The sequence below is a fragment of the Canis lupus genome, chromosome 31 (genome assembly GCF_048164855.1).
Source record: "Canis lupus baileyi chromosome 31, mCanLup2.hap1, whole genome shotgun sequence".
Taxonomy (NCBI): domain Eukaryota; kingdom Metazoa; phylum Chordata; class Mammalia; order Carnivora; family Canidae; genus Canis; species Canis lupus.
In genome coordinates, this window is record NC_132868.1 from 43,427,439 (window position 1) to 43,447,736 (window position 20,298).

Sequence of the window (20,298 nt, forward strand, 5' to 3'; positions counted from 1 at the left end):
AGCTGAAATGAGCTCTGTGGAGGGTGATTGCACAATGCACATCCCGTAGGGATGATGGGGGCCAGTATTTTGACAGATAAAAACCCACTGAGACTTGGAGGTTACGTGTCCAGGTCTGGATGGTTGTCTAAGGTTAAGCTGTAAATTTGGATTCAGTTGCATGTGCAAAGAGAGAAAGAAAGAAAGAACAGGCATTTCTCCTTTACCAAACAGTCACGCATTGCATCTCACTTCTCAGGCAAGACTCATCTGAGCTTTGAGATGAGTCAACTGAAGTACAGGGGGCGGGGGGAGGTGGGGGGAGGTATTACGATCCTATCAACTAAAGGAGGGCCCAGATGCCCCCAGGCTCCTCCAGTGAAAAGGTGAACGGCTTGGACATAGCAACAGCACCAGAACTTAGGACGTGTGGATCTCTCGAACCCTCTGTTACGATCTTTTGTCGGACCAGACAGATGTGGGTAGGCCCATGTTCTATCATTCAAAACAGAAATCCAAAACTCCATTCAAAACTCCAAATCACATGGAAACAAACAGGTACAACAAAAGGCTGAGAAGAGGTTTGCAAAGGACTTTTTAAATACTGAAATTCTGATTACAATGGGCACCGCGTGTTGTAGAAGGATGATGACCAACACAGAGACAACAATGACCAGAGTAACTCTTACTGGACTAAGAAACCCACCACTGATGCAGATGTGGATGCGGGGGACACTGTGTATAGGTGAAAAAATTGGATTTATTTATTAATTTCATTGTTTTTTTCTGTAAAGTAGAGCCATTGGAGAAAATAAAGATTATTTTCTGGTCAAGCACCAAATGCTTGACCAAAGTGCCAGATGTTTTACCTGTGTTACATCTAATTCTCAGGTTAGCCTTAAGAAAAAGTCAATTTAGTCCCATTTTATACAAAATAAAATTAGAGTTCAATGTAATAAACTCATTCAACTCTTACATATACTTTTGAGGGATAATAAATCAATGAAAACTTTTGGAGAGTAATTCAGCAGAATGTATCAAAAAATACTTGAGCAAAATTACTAGACCTCAGCAATTCCATTTGTAGCCATTTATTCCCCAGAAATACTTTCACAAGTGCACAAGGATATTATCTGCAATTGTCTTCACTGCAGCATTACTAGTAATATTGAAAATCCGGGGACCACCTGAGGGTTCTTCAGTAAAATAACTCACACCACTATATTCTAGAACACTTTCAGTGCAATAGAAAGAATGAAGGAGATGAAGTCAAACTCATTCAGAAGGAAATCTCAGAAATACTTTTGAGTGTAAAGATCAAGGCACAATATCTATATAGCAAAGTCAACCTTTTATGAATAAAATACACATAGACCTGTATGTGCATTGTGGAAGGTCTGAAATACTCCACAGAGAGTGACTGAGAGTAGTCACATCGGGAACATGAGAACGAGGAGGTGGGCGGAGGGGACCACTTTCTACTTCCCGCTCTTCTGGATTATTTAAAGGATTTTAAACAAATATGCACTGTTCCGTTTTTAAGAAGATGGGAGGTCGTGATGAGCGCGGCATCGCCCAGGCAGCAGCTGCCAGTCGGAAGTTGGCCATGCTTCCTCCAGAACCCACTTCTAAGTCTGCAGTTTGGGAAGTCTCCCCTCCCACCTCCCCGAGCTGAGTCCCTAGGGCAGGAGAAGATGCAAAGTAGTTACCTGAGAGAAAGAGAAGACTTCCCAGGGAAGAGCAGTCCGGGCACGGACGGAGGCCGGGACAGCAACCGTCAGCACCGTCCCCGCCGAGGCCATGTAGACCCAGAGGGGGCTGGGGGCTCGGGGCTCATCGGCGGCCTCCCGAACGCTGCTGATGGTGAATACTAATGAGGCACAGGTGCTTGAAGCAAGTGGGATGGAGTGTAACATGGATACAAAGACTCAAATGTATTTCTGACGTCCCAAGGACACGGAGGGTGGGACTAAGACTCGCTGATAGCGAATGGTCTCTCTAGAGTGTGATGGACTCTTCCGAACAGGGAACGGTCACGGGAAGCACTCTGTGACTTGATCGTGAGAACCACCATTAGCCGCTTGCAGATGTAGCTTCAAACATAGACTTCAGTCACATCTGGACAGTTAAACAGTCACAGCATTCAAATAGGCAGCGTCCACGCATGTGCACATACCAACCTGGCAGGATTAGCTCAGAGGACCCTCCTGGGGACCAACATACAGTCACCTACAATAATGTCAGCAAACCAAGATGAAAATGAACAGGCCACCCCGTCTGGCCAATACATCCTGTCTCCTTCCCGAAAACCACTGGCTCGTCTCTCTGTTTCCCCTAAGAAATCTCTACACGCAGCACGGGGCCCAGAGTCACGACCCTGAGATCCAGAGTCCCAGGCTCTACGGCTGGAGCCAGCCAGCGCCCCTCTAGTTTCTGTTTTGACCCTAATGTCAGACACGAGCAGAGTACTGAATAATTACAAACAAACACACAAAAAAACCCAGACAGGCATCAAAATCCATGCCCCTGACTTACATTTAGGTAAGAGTGTAAAAATCGAGAAAACTGCCTGTGAATGTTCCTCAGGTGGGGATATTTCAGCAAAAATTATTTTACGGGAGATACCTTTACGATGCAAACTGCCAACGTTCTCAAGCCGACTCGTGCTTTAACCTGTGTGCCCTTACGGCGCCGACTGAGCACCCGCTGGCTCCGGGGGGTTTACCCGCCATGGTGGCGGTGGTCTGATGGGGAAGTGTTCATTAGGGACGAGCTTCCCACATGCTGTGGCTCTGGGCCCCGAGGCTGCACAGCGACACGTGAGTAGGGCGACACCATCACCCTGGGCTCCTGCAGGGCCACTTGCAGCAGCGCGGGCCCACGGCCGACAGGGCCCTGGCTTTCGGCGCCTGGGGCTCTGCAACCCGTCTGTCCCCCACGGAGGCCCGACCAAGGGGTCTCCTGGGTGTTGAGCACATGCCCATCGCGTGGCCGCCGTTGTCATCATTACGGTTTGCAGGTGGCCACGCGGGGTCTGGGAGCGGCCATCCTACAAAACGTGCTCAGATTTAAAGCAGCGAAGAAGCAGAGACTGGAACGCTTGTGGTTTGGTGACCGGGGTTACTTCACCAAAGCCTCTGATACTCAGCTTACTCCTCCCTCGGGGCGGGATTGCATCTCCCCCATGACGGGAGTAGGTCCAGGAGAGACGCTAGTATCAACGGCCAACACAGGGGTCGCCACGTGGAATCCACTTATTAAATGGCAGCTCCGAGGGTGCCTGGCTGGCTCAGAGAGCATGTGATTCTAGACCTCAGGGTCTTGAGTTCCAGCCCCCTGATGGGCGTAGAGATTACTAAAATATCTTTTAAATGGTAGCTAATGTTATTATTATAGTTGGCTTTGAAAAAAAATATGGAAATATATAATCCACTCTTAAAGATCCCTTTTAAGCAGTTCACTGCTATAGATCAATGTTGCCATGTAAGGGGATAATTTCCAGTTTTTGAAGAAATGAAAATGTGAAAAAGCTGTTCATACGTGATGCTGCATGACGATGAAAACTTGGCTGATAATGTAATAAACAGACACAAGTGAAGGAGAGGATAAGTAACCAAAAGGCGGAAAGAACAGTGTCCTTTTTTTCCCTTTTTCTGGGTCAAAGTAAGTTCACAAATATCTCAGACTTAAAAGGCTGCTGAAAAATTGTTGAAACTGGACCAATCACTACACTTCTGCAAATGTAACTGCCCTGGCTCGGAGGCAAGGCCCCAAGGGCTCTTCCGTGACATTTCTCTGCTTGTCCATTTGAAATCACAGATGAAACGTGAGTCCCTCCAAACACACTCATACATGCCAGTGATATCTTGAGCATCCGCAAGGGCAGAGGAAAGAACCCCTCTCCGAAAGAACACAGGCCCCTCTGTGGCTTCCATGCTACGATCATGGGCACGTTCAATCCGTCTCTCAGTCATGGCATTTCACAGCTTGCAGGAGGAGACCGAACAAAGGCTGGGATAACCCTGCCTCTCCAGCACTTTTTTAATTTATTTTTATTTATTTTTAATTTATTATTTATTTCTTTATTTTTTTTATTTTTATTTTATTTTATTTTATTTGCCTCTCCAGCATTTGAAAGACGCTCGGGAAGTCCTGTCGAACAAGTACACACATCCGTCCTCCGTGGAATATACCGAGAGATCTTTAGGATAATAGACAAAATTAGGACTCGGTCGAAAAGAACGGAGTCTGTTACTTAGAACTCTGGATATAAATGACGGAGACACGGCTCAGAGACAACCAAGCAAACATAAAATTTCTGGCTCATATAAGTGAAAATGTCCGAAGCTGACTACTTTTGGCATGGCCAGATCTGCTGTTCGGAAATGTTCTCGCTCCTTTTCTTTTGAATTGGTTGCATCTTCCAGAATTTTCTCTCCATGTGTCAAGAGTAGATAGCCACCGAGTGAGTCCTTGCTTGGATTTGACCGGCCTATACTGATCATGGTTCTGACTCACACCCGCGGGCCGTGTCACCACATCTGGGCGAGGGGGGCCTACCAGAAACACGTGACAAGGGAAAGGGACAAGTCCCAAAAGAGATATGTAGGAAGGACAAAATAATGGGTGCCACCTGGAATTCCCAACAATCAATCACTGTGCCGTCGTCTGTTGGTCCCTTCCTTGAGGCCCTGTATGTCATAGTCTGTGCTCCTCACGCCCCAAACCCCAGGGGGACCCATGCTGTCTCGGGGGTGGGGTGGGGAGTGTGTGTTTTCCTGACGATGTAGCTCACTAAAGCGTCGTGAGCACCCACAAAAGGGATAGCTTCCTTGAGATTTTACATTGTAAAGAATTATAGGATTATGTATTTATATGCGTTTTTACACTGTAAATGATCAAGAATCACACAAATGTAAAATTTAGAGCCACGGACGTGTCTTTGACCTTCTGGTGCAGTTAAAAACATCAGAGTGTGTATCTTAAAATTCAGTGATTTTAGGGATGATGCAGGACTGCTTCCGGCAATGGCTTGTGCACCAGCGCTTCCTTCACCTTGGGTCTTCCCCCTGCCCAAGGCCATGTTTCCTCGTTCACATCGTAAAGGGCTGATGATAAATTACCGGGTTATTACCTGGACATATAGCCACTCTCGCGCCCCTTGTCGCACCGTCTCCCTGTTCCTGGCTTTCAACAAGACCCGAAACGCAGCCACAGCCGCTCTCCTCCTGTGAGTCATCACAGCCTGGCTGCTTTGCTTTGGCTCTTTCTCCCGGAGATGATGTTTCCCTTAATACTCAGGGTGAAGCGGTTCATGGACACTCAATATATTTTCAGCCCTTTATAAGTCATCACTATCTTGAAGGCCCAGTCTCCCACCAAGTTTTCTAAAATTACATTTCTAGGCTTTTCTCTCAAGGTTCTCTGGTCTTCATGTATTTACAATTATGTTAGGAAGACAAATTATAACCCTCTAAGGGAAACCGTGTTTGAATCATCATTTTTTAATCACTAGGGGAAAAAAATGCCCCTAAAAGTACATTTGTATTTAGTCCGGAAAAGGGAAAAGTGACTGGAGAGAATGTGAAAATATTTCACTAAAGATAAGACTAGAAAGTCAAATCTCATTAAAATGAACACTGCTGCTATAGAAGTTCATTGTAATTAAAATATTTCCAAGCTTTCTCTGGACAGTGACCAATAATCACGGCGTCTTTTTGCTCTCTCTAAAATAAAAGTTTCTTTTGTTAAGCTCAGAATTACAAAGGCTTTATCCCTTGGTTCCTAATTGTCTCTACCTATTGTGGAGGGGTGGGAAGCCTGGATTCTGGAGCAAAAAGTGGAAAGAGGAGCAGAAAACACCAGCTAATACAGCATAAACCTCCTCACAAAGAAGTGACAGTCAGGAGAGATATAAAATGCATCAGTTTTCCTTTTCTTACAAAAAGAGAAGGAAATGAGTGATAGGATCCATGAACTCTACCAAGAAAAAAAGGAACTTTGACCAAAAAGGTACATCTTACATTACAATTTGTACAAAAATTTTACCTATGTCACCTCACAGAGTGTAACCACTCAACAGAGTTGTGAAGCAGATATCATATCATTACTTTGCAGATCAGGAATGTGAAATTCAGACTTTTAGTGTTTTTTTTTCCAAAAGCAAGCCACCTTCTCACTTAAACATTTTGTACTATTTCCATAGCACCACAGCTGCCTCTGTTGTGTCAATAAATCACCATATACTCTCAAAATACTAAGGCCCTATATGCCCTTTGAATAAAATCTCTAATTCATTATAGTTTCATGTTTTCCACTTTTTAATTGTCCCACATATATACGTCTAGGTCATAGTTTTACTTCTCATTTTTTCGATAGCTCCCCTTTTAAATAGAATACTCTAAAATGCAGATGACATCCAATAATGTATGTACTGAGGATTAGGTAAGATATAAGTTATGGTTACCCAATAAAACTCATCTTTTCTTATAATAGGTGTTTAGTGGTGTTATCTAAGAATTGAAAAAAGTATGCTATGCAGTGAAATGTGTCCGTATGGCCTCCAATTAGGTGATAGAGCTCTAACACAACGTTATCATCAATTTGCAGCATGGATGAGAAGTAAGGGCAGAAGGGAAAAAAAAAATCTGTGTGAATGTGCAGGCACTGATAGGATTCACTGAGCTTGCATTCTAATTATAAGGACGAGAAGAGAAAGATCCACTTGAAACACTCAACTCAATAGGTCTCTCCATTCACGTTCACCTAACTACTGAGAAAATGGCCCCAAAACACAAGTTCTATTATTTCACTTATCTTTTTGATATAAGCTATTCTCAACCTGTACTAAATTCAGTACGTTGGACAGCGTCTTGGCTTAAAAACAAAAACAAAAACAACAACAACAACAAAAAACCAGAAAGCCATCTACTGGCCAGGAACCTGAGCAATCTCGGAGCCGTAGCTGGAGTTTTAAGTCCTCAGATTCTAAGATGAAGAGGAAAAATACAATTCTTTGTGCTCCACTTGCCTGTGGACAATTTGTCTCCACCATAGTGGGGTCCATGGTTACTCACTCCAGTTCCCTCGAACAGGACAGCCAGTTCCTGCAACCCCAACAAACTTAACTGGCCGGGCCCACCCGTGCCCTTTACCTGGGCTCTGAGCGGGTCTGTACTATCCTGCCTTCGTAATTACTTTGTGGATAAAAAGAGTATAAAAAAAAATAGCTTTTGAGTTTGCCAGAGTGGTAGAGGCTTTGCAGTTCCACCGGAAATGCTTTGAAGTTCCAGTTCTAATGTTGCTAATCTATCTGCCACAACAACCTCTAATAAGATGTTAATAAACATTTTGAAATTGAATATTGGTTAGTGAGGTGAACTAGGTGAGTTCGCGAATCTGTACTTTCCCTACGGATATAATTTCATAGCTTAATTGAGTCCGTTAAATGAACAACTGACAGGATTCCTCTCAAAATTCTCTTTCCTCTGTACTAAAGTATTATCCCTTACAATTTTTAATTAAAAATAAACCATGTGCACCGACCCAACCACACTTCCTTTAGTATATATTCCATGAGGCTCGTTCTGGAAAATGTCCTGTTTGCTTGGAGAAATAATCATTGTGTAACATCCATAATGGTAAAATTTCCTACTCAGGCATCATCGGTTCCTAAGAATAAATTCTTACATTTGTGTTACAGCGTGAAAGACAGAGCAGAGAGGGGTAAGCCTGGAGATAGGTGGCTTCTGGAGCACATATGTGTAAGCATTTTGAAGAAAGTTTCTCTAATGCCCTTCAAATAAAACCTCTAATTCATTATAGTTTCATGTTTTCCACTTTTTAGTTGACCCACATATATACGTCTAGGTCATGGTTTTACTCCTCATTTTTTCGATCCCTGGTGATCTCTTTGGCACTGTCTGTGTTGTCTCCACGGATTCTCACGGGGACCTCATAAAATAGTTAAGGCAGGAGTCTTTTACCCCACGTAAGGATGACCAAATTGGGGATCAGAGAAATCTATGGACTTCTCAAAGTCGTGTGACTAACATATGTCAGAACTGGGTTCCAGCCCGGGTCCTCTAGTCTATCCAAGCTCTAGTCTATCCCACGTGTGTTGGAAATACCTGTTCCATGAAGGTGGGTGACAATCCACTTGCCGCTCTCTCCACGTGTGCTCATGTGTTGTGCAAAGCATCTTTATTTTCCTTTGTTGTTTTTTTTCTTTATTTTTATATATTTTTTATTTTTTTTCTTTATTTTCCTTTGAATCAAAGAATAAAATGGGCAGGGAGACGGGCAGGCGTAACGTGTTTTCTGGCATGGTACTTACCCACGTGCTTACACTTGTTTTAGCCAATAATTTCTGAACTTTAAAATCACGGTATGTGTGGAGAATAGGAATAGCGATTGAGAGCAAAATATTATTTCGCTGGGATTGCTGCTTTCCAACGCCCTAACACCGTGTATCGACTTGAGACATCATTTCAATATCCCAGCCTTACCGCCCTCCCCCCCCGCCCAATGTCACACGGTTAAGCTCCAGCCTTGCTCTTTCGTTCCCAGCCCCTCCCCACTGTGGCTCCCCACCACCCCCACCATAAAAGATAAATTCCATAGGATGACCTTGCAAGTCACCCTTGCCTCCTTTTCCTTTCCTCTCCAAGTCCTTCCCCAACACTCTCCTCTCTTGTTCCAGCTAAACCGAGAGCCGCTGCGCCGTCGCCCGGGACAGCCTCTGACAAGTGGCATCCCTAGGGCTTTGCCCATCACATCCCTTCTTTCCAAAGGATCCTCATATGCCTTTTCCATCTGCAACTCCGTTCTTTCCTACGCTTAATGCGAGCATCAGTCCATAAAACTCCTTGAGCAATCCCCCCACTCCCTCACGAAGCAAGGTTGGTGCCCTTTGTGCGTATCTCAAGTATGGTTGAACCGTGGGTTCTAGGCTGGCACCTGCCACAGGACTTTGTGGTCAGTTGTTTGTGTGTCTCCTTCCATGTTTCACCGTATCGCCCTGTTCACGGCACAGAACAGGATACAGCAGGTGCTCAATAAAGGTTTGCTGAACGATCAGGGAATGTGTGGATATCCCATTTAATGGAGCGGCTAAGGAGACAGAAGTTCACAGATTGCTTTCGAGGGCAGAAGCACCCTAACACCAAAGATTATCGGGTCTGACTCTGTATCCTATTCTCACTTATATTCATGTAAAAGTACCAAAACTCTCAGACGTATGACCTCAGCATATCATAAAGTACTTGCTTAGAGCCTTACAGCTACTGAGAACAGAAAGGGAGATTTATTTATCTCATGCAAAATTCTAGGGCTGTCGCTACTGCCCTTGAGCAAAAATTGAAATCTCGTGCATTCCTGTTGTTGGTTTGCTTTTATTCTCCCGGTTTCAGTTCTGAATATTTAAAAGTAAAATAGCAAAATGGAACAAAAGGAGATTCTGGAATTTTTGAGGCAAGTAGGTCCCGTGGATCCGTATTCACCCCAGACTCGGTCCTTAGAATGCCACTTACGTAGTAAGAAAAGCCGTCGCCAAATCTTAAGAATCTCGCGGAGACATGGCACGAGAAGTTATAATTTTGAAGAATAAAAATCTAAACAAAGGTTTGATTAACTAAAATAAATGGATCTGGAACTAAATTTACCAATTTTATGATTGGAGGCCTATTTTAAATGTTCCTTTTGATCATTTATCTACAAACCCATACAGCAATTATTACGGAACACTTTCCAGAAACTGCTGTGGACTCTGTGGATTGTAATGCAAATATAATGATAAATATAAATATTGTGTATTACACTTATATACAGATATGTTTGAGGAAATAAATATTTTAAATAACTCCAAAGCTTATAATTTAAGGTCTAATTCATTAGGATGGATAGATGAGTGCAATCAGAGTTCACGGAATCAGCTTATAGTCAGTCTTAAAACCTGTTCGATATTCGAACAAAGGTCTTGTTTAGCAACATCCTATGAGGCCTGACACGAAACACTGTGAGGGATGAGATAAGGAGGACGTCGTCTCTGCCTTCGAGATGCTTCGTGTCTAGTGGCACAGGTAAGGCGCTCACACCCATAAAGACAGCGAGGCGAGCCAGAGGGGGGACTGCGGGGACAGCAAAGTACAGGAGACGGGGGTCCCCACCCAGAGGAATCAGGGACCATTTCAGAGAAGAGCTGCCGTCGGGCAAAATGGCAAATACACCCCGAAGTGAAGCGCTCCATGGGCTGCAAAGTCCTGTTGGGTCGTTAGATGCTTTTCGCAAGAGCAGAGCAGCAGGCGTGGCTGCTCCGAAGCAGACCTGGACGAGGGTCTTGGAGTCAGGCGCTTCTAGATGTAAACAGGGCTGTGCTGAGGGCACAGGATCAAGGGGCTCCCAGTACCATGGGCGAGGGGGTGCCGGCCGAGCGGGTCCTCGCGGACCGAGAGCTGGAAGCTGAAGCTCACCTGGACATCAGGGAGGCGCTGAGGGCGGCGGCAGGCGTGGGCCTCACTCGTGTCCACCACGGTACCCGCCCCGGGGCTCCCCTCCTCCTGCCGCAGAGCCCGTGAGCCACCATTGGGCCTCGACTCGCTCTGCTTCGTCAGCACAGCACCTCTCCTCAGGTTCCACCTGCCTCACTGCCGGGGCCTTGGGCCTTGCCTTAGGGCTGCGTTACGTACAGGTACCTCCATGCAGGCCGCTCACCTATCCCCGGGCAGCTAAGGGTCGCCGCCAGCCCCCACCCCCCACCAGCACCACCAGCACCAGCACCAACAGCACCAGCACCCACCACCCATCACCCACCACCACCAGTACCACCAGCACCACCAGCACCAGCACCACCAGCACCACCACCAGCAGCACCACCAGCACCACCTGCACCACCCCACCTTGAGTCAGCTACCAACCATCGCCCAGTTGGCTTTGATCAGGGGGCCAGGACTAGGGTTCAAAGGTGACCATGTAGTTGTCCTCCCTCCTGCACACCTTTATTCATTCAGTCTCCTGTTGTTTATGTTCTAGATGATACAGTGTGAAAAGGAGCTTTCAAGGTCTTTGTCTTCATGATGCTCTCGTTCCAGTTGGCAGAGATAACAGTAAAAAAATAACAAGCAAGACCAGTTCAGCGGGGGATGGAGGCTGTGGAGGAGTTAGCATGTATAGTAAGAATGAGCGGGAGGGGGCGGGGGAGGAGACGCTCACTTCGGCTGAGTGGTTACAGAAGGAAGGGGTGCCCTGTGCTAGCGGAGCCAACTCACTAGGGTGGTCGGTACTGGGTTACATCGTAATTCGGCAAATAATACGGCAAGAAAGACATTCCAAGGCTGCTAAGTTACCGTAACATTCCTCCTCCCAATCAAATTTAAAATTAATTTATCAAGTTTAATTATAAACTTGGTGCTGGTGGTGCTGGCTACTATGAATGATGAAGAATCAACCTATAAATACGTAAAAGCACAAATCCAAGATAATGACGTGACCACCCAGTGATAGATTTCTTACTCAAAATAATGATAAATCAGGTAGGCTTTCTACTCCACGGGATTATTGATAAGGGAAAAGCCAATGCAAAATAAAAGATATAAAGGCGATGTGGGGTGTAAGGGATCATGATCTTATTATTATCAAGTAGAGAGAAGGAAGAGACATTGAATCCCAAGCCAAGCCGGCACGACCAATCCCACATTTTGGAACTTGTGAGTAATGTAACGTGCTTACACCGTGTGCACATGGTGCTCAGTGGAGAAAACATTCCCAGGACTAGATTTTACTAGGAAAGACACTACGCACGTGTATTTATGTCATTCCTGTTAGAAACATTATTTAAAATCAAAGTCCCTTCACGTTACTGTTTATGTACCCTAAGTACACCATACTTCCTATGTCTCTTAAAAATGTGATTTTTGAGAGATTTTTTTCCTCAATTTAGAGGTTACATTCTCAGATCCTGCCATCTTTCTACATCATCCTAAACTCATATAAACACAGGTATGCAGCATAACTAAAATATTTTGATTATTTTTTTGTACATTTATTATAGGCAGGATCATGTAATTACCAGGTCATGGCCTGTCTAATTTTACAAATACTGGCGGAAATTGTTCAATGGGTCCCTTTTTTTTTTTTTTTGACTGACCTTTTCCTGCATCCATCACTGATTCCCTTTTACCATTTAGTTTACATTGAGCTTTCCTCTGCAGAAGGATTTTTTTTCTACATCCATTCTTTAGACCTTCCAGAAATAGCAGAACTTTCTATATGATTTCGTTTGTGTGTACTTTTATAAGAATTAAACAATAATTTCTCTTGGAAAACAGAATGGCACAGAGAAAGCCCTGCATTAAATATTTTTATCACAACTAGCTGAGTGACTAGAGGCAAATTATTGAACTTTTCTGAAGCTTAGCTCCTCAATGGTAAAATTTATGATTAAAAGAGATGATGAAAAAAATAAAAATAAAAATAAATAAATAAATAAAAGAGATGATGTATGTAAAATTTGGGGCACAAATTAAGAACTTAATGAACTTAGTCCTCTTTTTTAAATTTTATTTATTTATTTATTTATTTATTTATTTATTTATTTATGAGAAACACAGAGAGAGGCAGAGACACAGGCAGAGGGAGAAGCAGGCTCCCTGCGGGGAGCCCGATGTGGGACTCGATCCCGGGACCCAGGGGTCATGATCTGGGCCCGAGTCAGACGCTCAACCACTGAGCCACCCGGCCGTCCCGAACTTAGTCCTCTTTTAAGGTGGCATAATTTTCTATACGTTCAGTTGATTATAGGAGGAAAAATAATGTACTTTGAGTCCAGTTTAATACATGGTTTAGAACTTAACGGTCCTAAACGTTATTTACTTGGTGGATAAAATGGCTACTTTAGACATTAATATGTATTAAAAGGCATGATTCAGAAATACAGAAGTCATTGTAGAAATTGCTCTTATATACTTACAGATTAAGTGGCTGCTTAAATATGATCCATCTGCTATTTGCGTTTCACCAAGTAACATAAGCAATCACATTATGTTCTTTGGCTAATTTTATACTAATCATTGGCTAAGCCTCATTTTCTCATCTAAACTAGAATTAGGTTATATAAAGAAAAAACTCAAAACTGCTAAGTTTCAGTCTCTTTTTGGCTGATAATTTATCAACAACGTTATTTGGTTCAGTAGTTAAAGACGGTGTTTTGTGATCATAAATATTTCCATTCAGAAATGTGAACTCTTATTTTCCAATATCACTGAGTCACCAAATGTTAAAACAATGATGATGTGCCTTGGATTGGATCTCTCACCAGGATGACCTCAGAGGCCAGGATTCAGAAAAAGACAAGTTCCCTTCTCGAGCCTAAAGTTCACTCGCTGTGTGACCCTGGAAAGTCACCCCGCCTTTCTGAGGCACAGAGCTCTCATTTGTAAGACTGGGGATGACGTTACTCCACTCTCTTCACAGCTCTTTTTGGGGAACAAATGAGATAATGCTCATAAAGGCCCTCAGAAAGCTCTGGGACCCAGGCACAGAATGGAAGAGCTGGGCAGGGCAGTGATCCCGTCTCTGGGCCCCAAGCGGGCTGTTGACTATCCTCCCCGTGTGTCACTGTGTGCTGTCGTGCCTGCGAGCGACACAGTCGCAGAGGAGAGCAGAGGCCCGGGGTCTGTGAGGCTTCAGGCTACACCATCTGCCCCTGCAGCCAGGAAAACCTGGGTCCAAATTGTGTATTTTACCAAAAACAGTAGCATCTCTGTGATATTTGGTGACGTCCACCTGCAAGGAGACTAACGGAGGGGACATCCGCAAGACAGAGGCAGCTGGCCAACAGGTCGCCCTCGCCGGTGGCATCAGCACCTCTGCTTCAAGAGGGAGACCAGAGCGGTGGCTCTTGGGACCAACGTGCCAACCGACAGGCAAGCTAGTGGCTCGGGAGTGGCCCTGCCCACCATGGAGGTCCCTGGGCAAGAACGGGGAGCCGTGGAGTGGGTGGTAGGGGGCCTCCTCCCTTCCAGGCCAAGGTGTGCAGGCGCCGCTGCACGGGAGACCTTGCGGGTTCCTAGCCACCGGCACTGGTTGTTCCGGCATCACAGGAGGGAGCCTGCTCGGTGTCATGTCTCTCTCTCCAGGAGCCACAGTCTGTGTAGATGTAAAAAACCCCAAATCATCCCTAATGCTTGATTCCGGACCAAATGGTCAGATTTCTACTATCTTAACAGCCAGGCAGTGGCCCCCGTGGAGGGCGCTCTCTGCACTGAAGGGCAAGGTGACTGTGGCCCTGCTCCTTCCCTCTGAGAGAAGGTCCCCGGGCCCGGCCCCAGGCCTCAAAGCCAGACAGCAGCCCTGGCACAGAGGCAGTGCTCACGTGTGATGTGACCCTGTCCCGTGGCCCCGTCCCGCCTGCGGGCCTCCGTGGGGGCTGTCGGCCAGGCCCCTCCCCATGGGCTGGGGACTCACGGGGCAAACTCAGTGTCTGATGGAGGCTCTTGGCAGTTACAGTGCTCGGACAGGGTCCTCTCTCCTCCGCTTGGGTTTCAGGGAATGGGAAGTAGACGCTTTCTCTGGATTATCAGCTCCAGGGTGCTCTTGGTTTTAGGATTTTGGCAGAACTTGTTGAAAGTAGCATCAGCATTACATTTGTGCAAGTGCTGGTCCCAGTGGCTCTTTGGTCCCACTTGTGATGTATGATCAAATTTATGAAGGTCTGTTTCCCCTCTCAGGGTCATTTCGGGTGTTTGTTTGTTTGTTTGTTTTTTGTTTTGTTTTTGCTGTTGTTTTCCCCACAGAGCCAATCTGCATCACTTAAGCTCCAGCTATTACGCTAGGCCCTTGGCATGCTTGTCATTAGACTAGAGAACTTCTCCTTCCATATCATGGCCACCACGCATCAAAGATGGGATCGTCATTTTCTGTGCATTTTCCCTCCTGGAGAACCAAGTCCTTATAGGGGGAGTTTTCAGGGTTGGGGGGGAGCATGTGGGACTGTTTGCAGAGCACTCCCACTGCAGCATGATGGGGCCTTGAGAAGGCCAAGCCAGGGGGCCCTGCACGCGTCCCATGCTCTGGCTTCACCCAGACTTGCTTCCCTACAGACATGGGGTGGACTGGCTGAGACTTGCTCCCAGGCCTGGGCCTCTGACGGAGGCTGCCTGGATACTCCTGCATTTCTATTATTAAAGCAATAGGATGCTCGCTCTCTGGGGCAGTGTGGTCTCAGTCAAAACATGTATAAGCTGCTTTATTAGAGATGATGGCACTAGTGGGAGAGAAAGCAAAAGTGATCATTTACAGGATAATGAGCGCAGATACTTAGGGACCCGTTCTCATAAAAGCTCCAGCACGCCGGGTGAGTCCACTGCTCGGTGTGTAGCGTGCAGTGGAACAGAAGTTTTAGCCAGAAAGCAAGCCAAGCCCTTTTACAATGTGATCTTTGACTGATGCTTCTCCGTCTCCATGGGACAGTGGTGTCTGAGACTCAGTAGGATCCTGGGGTGGGAGGACCGCCATGGCTCCTCCTGCCATGAGGCACATTCACGGCCCGGGAGGGGAGGCCGGGAGGAGCCACCCTGGGGGCGAGCGAGGCGACTGCGTGAATCCTGAGGTCCCTTCCCACCCTGATGTTCTCCTCCCGCGAGAACAAATCCTCTTCAGCTGCAGCACCGCTGGAGACCCTGAGTACAAAGGCGCTCGGCGCCATGCCCACGGATGGCGGGGGGCAGTGGGCGGCAACAGCTCCAACGGGGCCAAGGACGGGCTCTTCCGGGCCACCCTCTGCTTCAGCCTGACCCAGGCAGTCTCTCTTCGTACAGCTCATCTCAAGATGAGAAAGGGGTAGGAGCTGTGAGGTTTTCTAGAAGCAACTGAGGGAAAAAATAATCTCTACTAATGAAAGAAATAGGACTGATACAAGGTAAAATTGTGCAGTGATTAAAAATCCTATCATATTTTTTCAGGTAGATCAATACCTAAGCACAACTACATTTTCTCTAAACATTTTTCTTTTTAATGTTTCTCTCGTAGCCCGAGTAATATATGCCCATGTCCTTTGCATTACGTTAGCAATAGGTAACCATTCCTCGCATGTTATTGAGTATTTTTTCTGCATTTACATATATTTTGTGGCACAGTTTTTATTTTTCTTACGATCAAACATACCAATCTTTCCCTGATGGTTGTTGGGTTTGTTTTTTTCTTTTTTTTTCTTCTTTTTTTTTTTATTTATGATAGTCACAGAGAGAGAGAGAGAGGGGCAGAGACACAGGCAGAGGGAGAAGCAGGCTCCATGCACAGGGAGCCCGACGTGGGATTCGATCCCGGGTCTCCAGGATCGCGCCCTGGGCCAAAGGCAGGCGCCAAACCGCTGCGCCACCCAGGGATCCCTGGTTGTCGGGTTTGATGTCAAGATTAAAACATTATTCCTTGATACTTTTCTCTAGGACAATATAGTTTTATGGGTTTAGAATATTAATGAACCTGGAATTTGTTTTGGATGATACCAGGGGAGCATTCTTTTTTATTTCTCTCCAAATGGACCTAACAGCCTCCTGCTCTTTTCCTGATTGACAAAGCCGCATGTATCCCAGGAGCGTGGTGGGCTGGGTGGAGGGTGTGATGTGCACCCTACTCTGCTCCACTGGTCTATGCCTTATAATTGGCTCAAACAGTACGCACAGTCTGATTCCAATGCCCATGCCCTCAAGCATCCTCCTTTCATCTAATACTTTAATCCCTTTTAAAAATAAAATTGACCCCTGAACAACCCCTGACCCCATGTAGTTGACAATCCACATATAAACTTTGGCTTTCCCAAAACTTAACTACTAATAGCCTACGGTTGATCAGAAGTCTTACCAATAGCAAAGCGATTAACACGCTTTCGCACGTCGTATGTACACATACTATATTGTCGCAATAAAGCTAGAGAAAAGAAAATGGTAAGAAAACCGTAAAAGAAAATACATTTACAGTAGTGCATTGTATTGTTGAAAGAATCCATGTAGAACTGGAGCCACACAGCTCAAAGGTCAACTGGAGAGTTAAATCACACTGCACTGACACTTTTGGAACTTTTATTTATTTATTTTTTTTTTATTTTATTTTTTTTTTTAAAGATTTTATTTATTTATTCATGATAGTCACACAGAGAGAGAGAGACAGAGAGGCAGAGACACAGGCAGAGGGAGAAGCAGGCTCCATGCAGGGAGCCCGACGTGGGATTCGATCCCGGGTCTCCAGGATCGTGCCCTGGGCCAAAGGCAGGCGCCAAACCGCTGCGCCACCCAGGGATCCCACACTTTTGGAACTTTTACCCCCAAACAGGGAGATTTCCTGGTCTCTACTTGAAGGAGGGAAAAAGCAAGTCTATTAACTTTATTTCAATGTGTTGAATGATGTTGCACGAACCACTAAAAAACAACTTAAGATTAGTGGCTGGACGCAAATTGCTTCAGGATTTTGCAGAGGAAGCTTATAAAACATGGTACGTTCTAGAATGGAGAAGAGGCTGAGGTCTTTCAAATCCCCTCCGAGGAGCCTTTATTTAGTGACGCCCATCCTCTGACTCAGTCCCACACCCAAGAACCGCCATAGGAAAATCTCAAGCTTCCCACACACCATCAATACGCAATGCAGAAACCCTAAAAATCCATTTGAGGGGTCAACACGTATGCGAGTCTGTCCAAAGGAAGAGCTGACTGTGATGTTTCACGTTCCTTATCTTCGAGTTGCAAGGATCACCACGTTTTTACTACTTTTTCCTTTTCCAGAGCTCATTCTTGTCCCAGAACCATGGGCTCTACCCAGGGAGCTCCATGCAAAACAGGGAGCCTGTGCCTCTCAGCCCTCGACCTTCCCGACCCTCCCGAGTAGGGAGGTAGAGCTCCTGTCTTCTTGCTTTAGAGCAATCTCCCTGAGGAAGCCCAGGGGGTTAGGGGCACTTAGCCAGACTTCTTAGGAGTACGAAGGAGTGCGGAGGTGAGTTGCTAAAATCTGGCTCTACCCCTTCGTGCTATGGACAAATCCCTAACTTCTGCGGTCAGTCACTGCTCTCAAAAACGAAGGCAAGGACTCCAGCAGGGCCCCTCCGCCCAAGCCCGGGCTCTGATGGAAGAGATCCAGCCTGACAGTCAGCAGCTTGAGAAGCTCGGGCCAGCCTTTCCCTGCCCCCTGCTTCATTCAGAGCAGCTCTGCCTTTATCTTTTTATATTTGAGGGCTCTATATAAAACTGTGCTTGAAAAAAGAATCTGTAGCTACAATTTTTTTTTTGGTAAAAATCACTGGATTAGATGATTCCTAAAGCCCATTTCCGTGCTATGCCATTTATTTTATAATAACCCAGTTCAAGCTTGTTTATTTCACGCGAGGCCAAAAAGAGTACGTCGTCCTCACATCCGCAGCATCCATGGTTTCCTGCAGGCCTTTTTTTTTTTTTTTTTTTTTTTGCTTTCCTTGGCTTATTGCTTTTACTGGCAATATTTGTGGACGATCTGAATTATCGTAATCACACCAGTACCCGCAGATCATGTTCAAGCTACCCAGCGTGTGGTCTTTCACTCAGTCCTCACACAAAGCACTTCCAGAAGCATAGCCGGACCACGTTATCTCAGGACCTGGAAAACCGAGTGTCTAGGTGGAACACAAAGGTAATGCTGATCTGCTTCTGCTTCCTCCAAAGAAGGGATCACATCTAGGTTTCTAAGACACAGGTTCCCTGAAGACCCAGACATTATTTACTGTGTGTCTCACACTCTCTTGAGGAACGACACTTATGGGAAATGCATCAAAATTAGGAGAGCTTGATACTCAAATTGTTGGAAAGGGACAGCTGGATTTGGGATCATCATGTTAGGCCGGCAGCAGCCACAAGGAGAGCTGTGAAGGCCTACGTGTATTTTCCATAACAAGAGATGTTAGTCGAGAAGAATTTTTTTAAAGTAATATTGGGGATCCCTGGGTGGCTCAGCGGTTTAGCATCTGCCTTTGGCCCAGGGCATGACCCCAGGGTCCCGGGATCGAGTCCCACGTCTGGCTCCCTGCATGGAGCCTGCTTCTCCCTCTGCCTATGTCTCTGCCTCTCTCTTTCTCTCTGTGTCTCTCATGAATAAATAAATAAAATCTTAAAAAATAAATAAAGTAATATTGACCAGTCTGGCACCCGGGTAACACTATAATCCTAGAAGGTCTACATATTTTGGTAAATTCATTGTTTGTGCCTGCATGTCTTGTTTCACTTACGCTACTTTCAAACCGTAGTACCGAGGCCACCTATATTTGCATCATTGCAGGGAGGAATTTTTGAAAAGCGAACATTTCTCTTTCCTTTTTACTTTGTGTGTGTGGCCCCTTTGCTATAACGGGGCCTCAGAAAACATCATTTCTGTGTTCCAAATCATTGGCCTCCACAGTTATGAGGTTTGGCAAGTCTCCCTGCCACGCGATTTCTTTCTTTTTAAATGAAGTAAAGGCAGTGGGGTCTCTGGGGTGGGGATGTTGTAGACGATCTCTAAGGCTCCTGCCAACTCCAACACGCTATCCCTGATGCCATTTGGGTTAACTTAAGTTCAAAGGCCAGAGCAGTTGATCACCCCAGCTACTTTTCAGTTAGAAGTAATACCTGTTAAATGGCACATATTCAATCTGGAAAAACAGAAACTTTTAAAATATTTATGTACATATTTATGATGTTGAAATGGAAAATGATACATCTGGGAACAAGTACCAGAATAAAAAACAGTGTTTAATAAAATAAGCAAACCAGGAGAAGTGATGTATCACCTGACTCAGTTCCTCCTAGAGGGGCAGCTGAAATCCACAATTAAGTATACTCCAGTGTCAAGCCAGAGAACACAGTTTCCAAAAAAGTATGTATTGGTTCTTTATGAGTCTTTTTTTTTAAGATTTTATTTATTTATTCATGAGAGACACACACAGAGAGAGAGAGGCAGAGACACAGGCAGAGGGAGAAGCAGGCTCCATGCAGGGAGCCCGACATGGGACTTGATCCCGGGACCCCGGGGTCACACCCTGGGCGGAAAGCGGCGCCAAACCGCTGAGCCACCCGGGCTGCCCATGAGTCTGCTTTTTTGTTGAATTGTTTCCTAAACTGATTTCTAAGTCATTTTTTGAGTCATTGGTTTAATTTTTTTACCCCATTGATATCCACTCTGAAAACCAGCTGATGACTAACTTCCATTGTCTTGATTATTGGACAAAGCTTACTTTTTTTGACCAATGGTTATTTAATGCCTGTAGTATGTCAAGTTCTATTTTCTGAAATACTGTTGATCATCTTCCATACTCTTGGGCATCGCATACCA

At 45.4% G+C, this 20,298-nt stretch overlaps 1 protein-coding gene across 2 annotated transcripts in view; it reads left to right on the top strand.

Annotated features, from left to right (window-relative positions):
* The window catches only part of KCNMB2 (potassium calcium-activated channel subfamily M regulatory beta subunit 2), a 202,137-nt gene that overhangs the window by 23,678 nt on the left and 158,161 nt on the right, over positions 1-20,298 (top strand). The gene's annotated exons all lie outside the window — the stretch shown is intronic.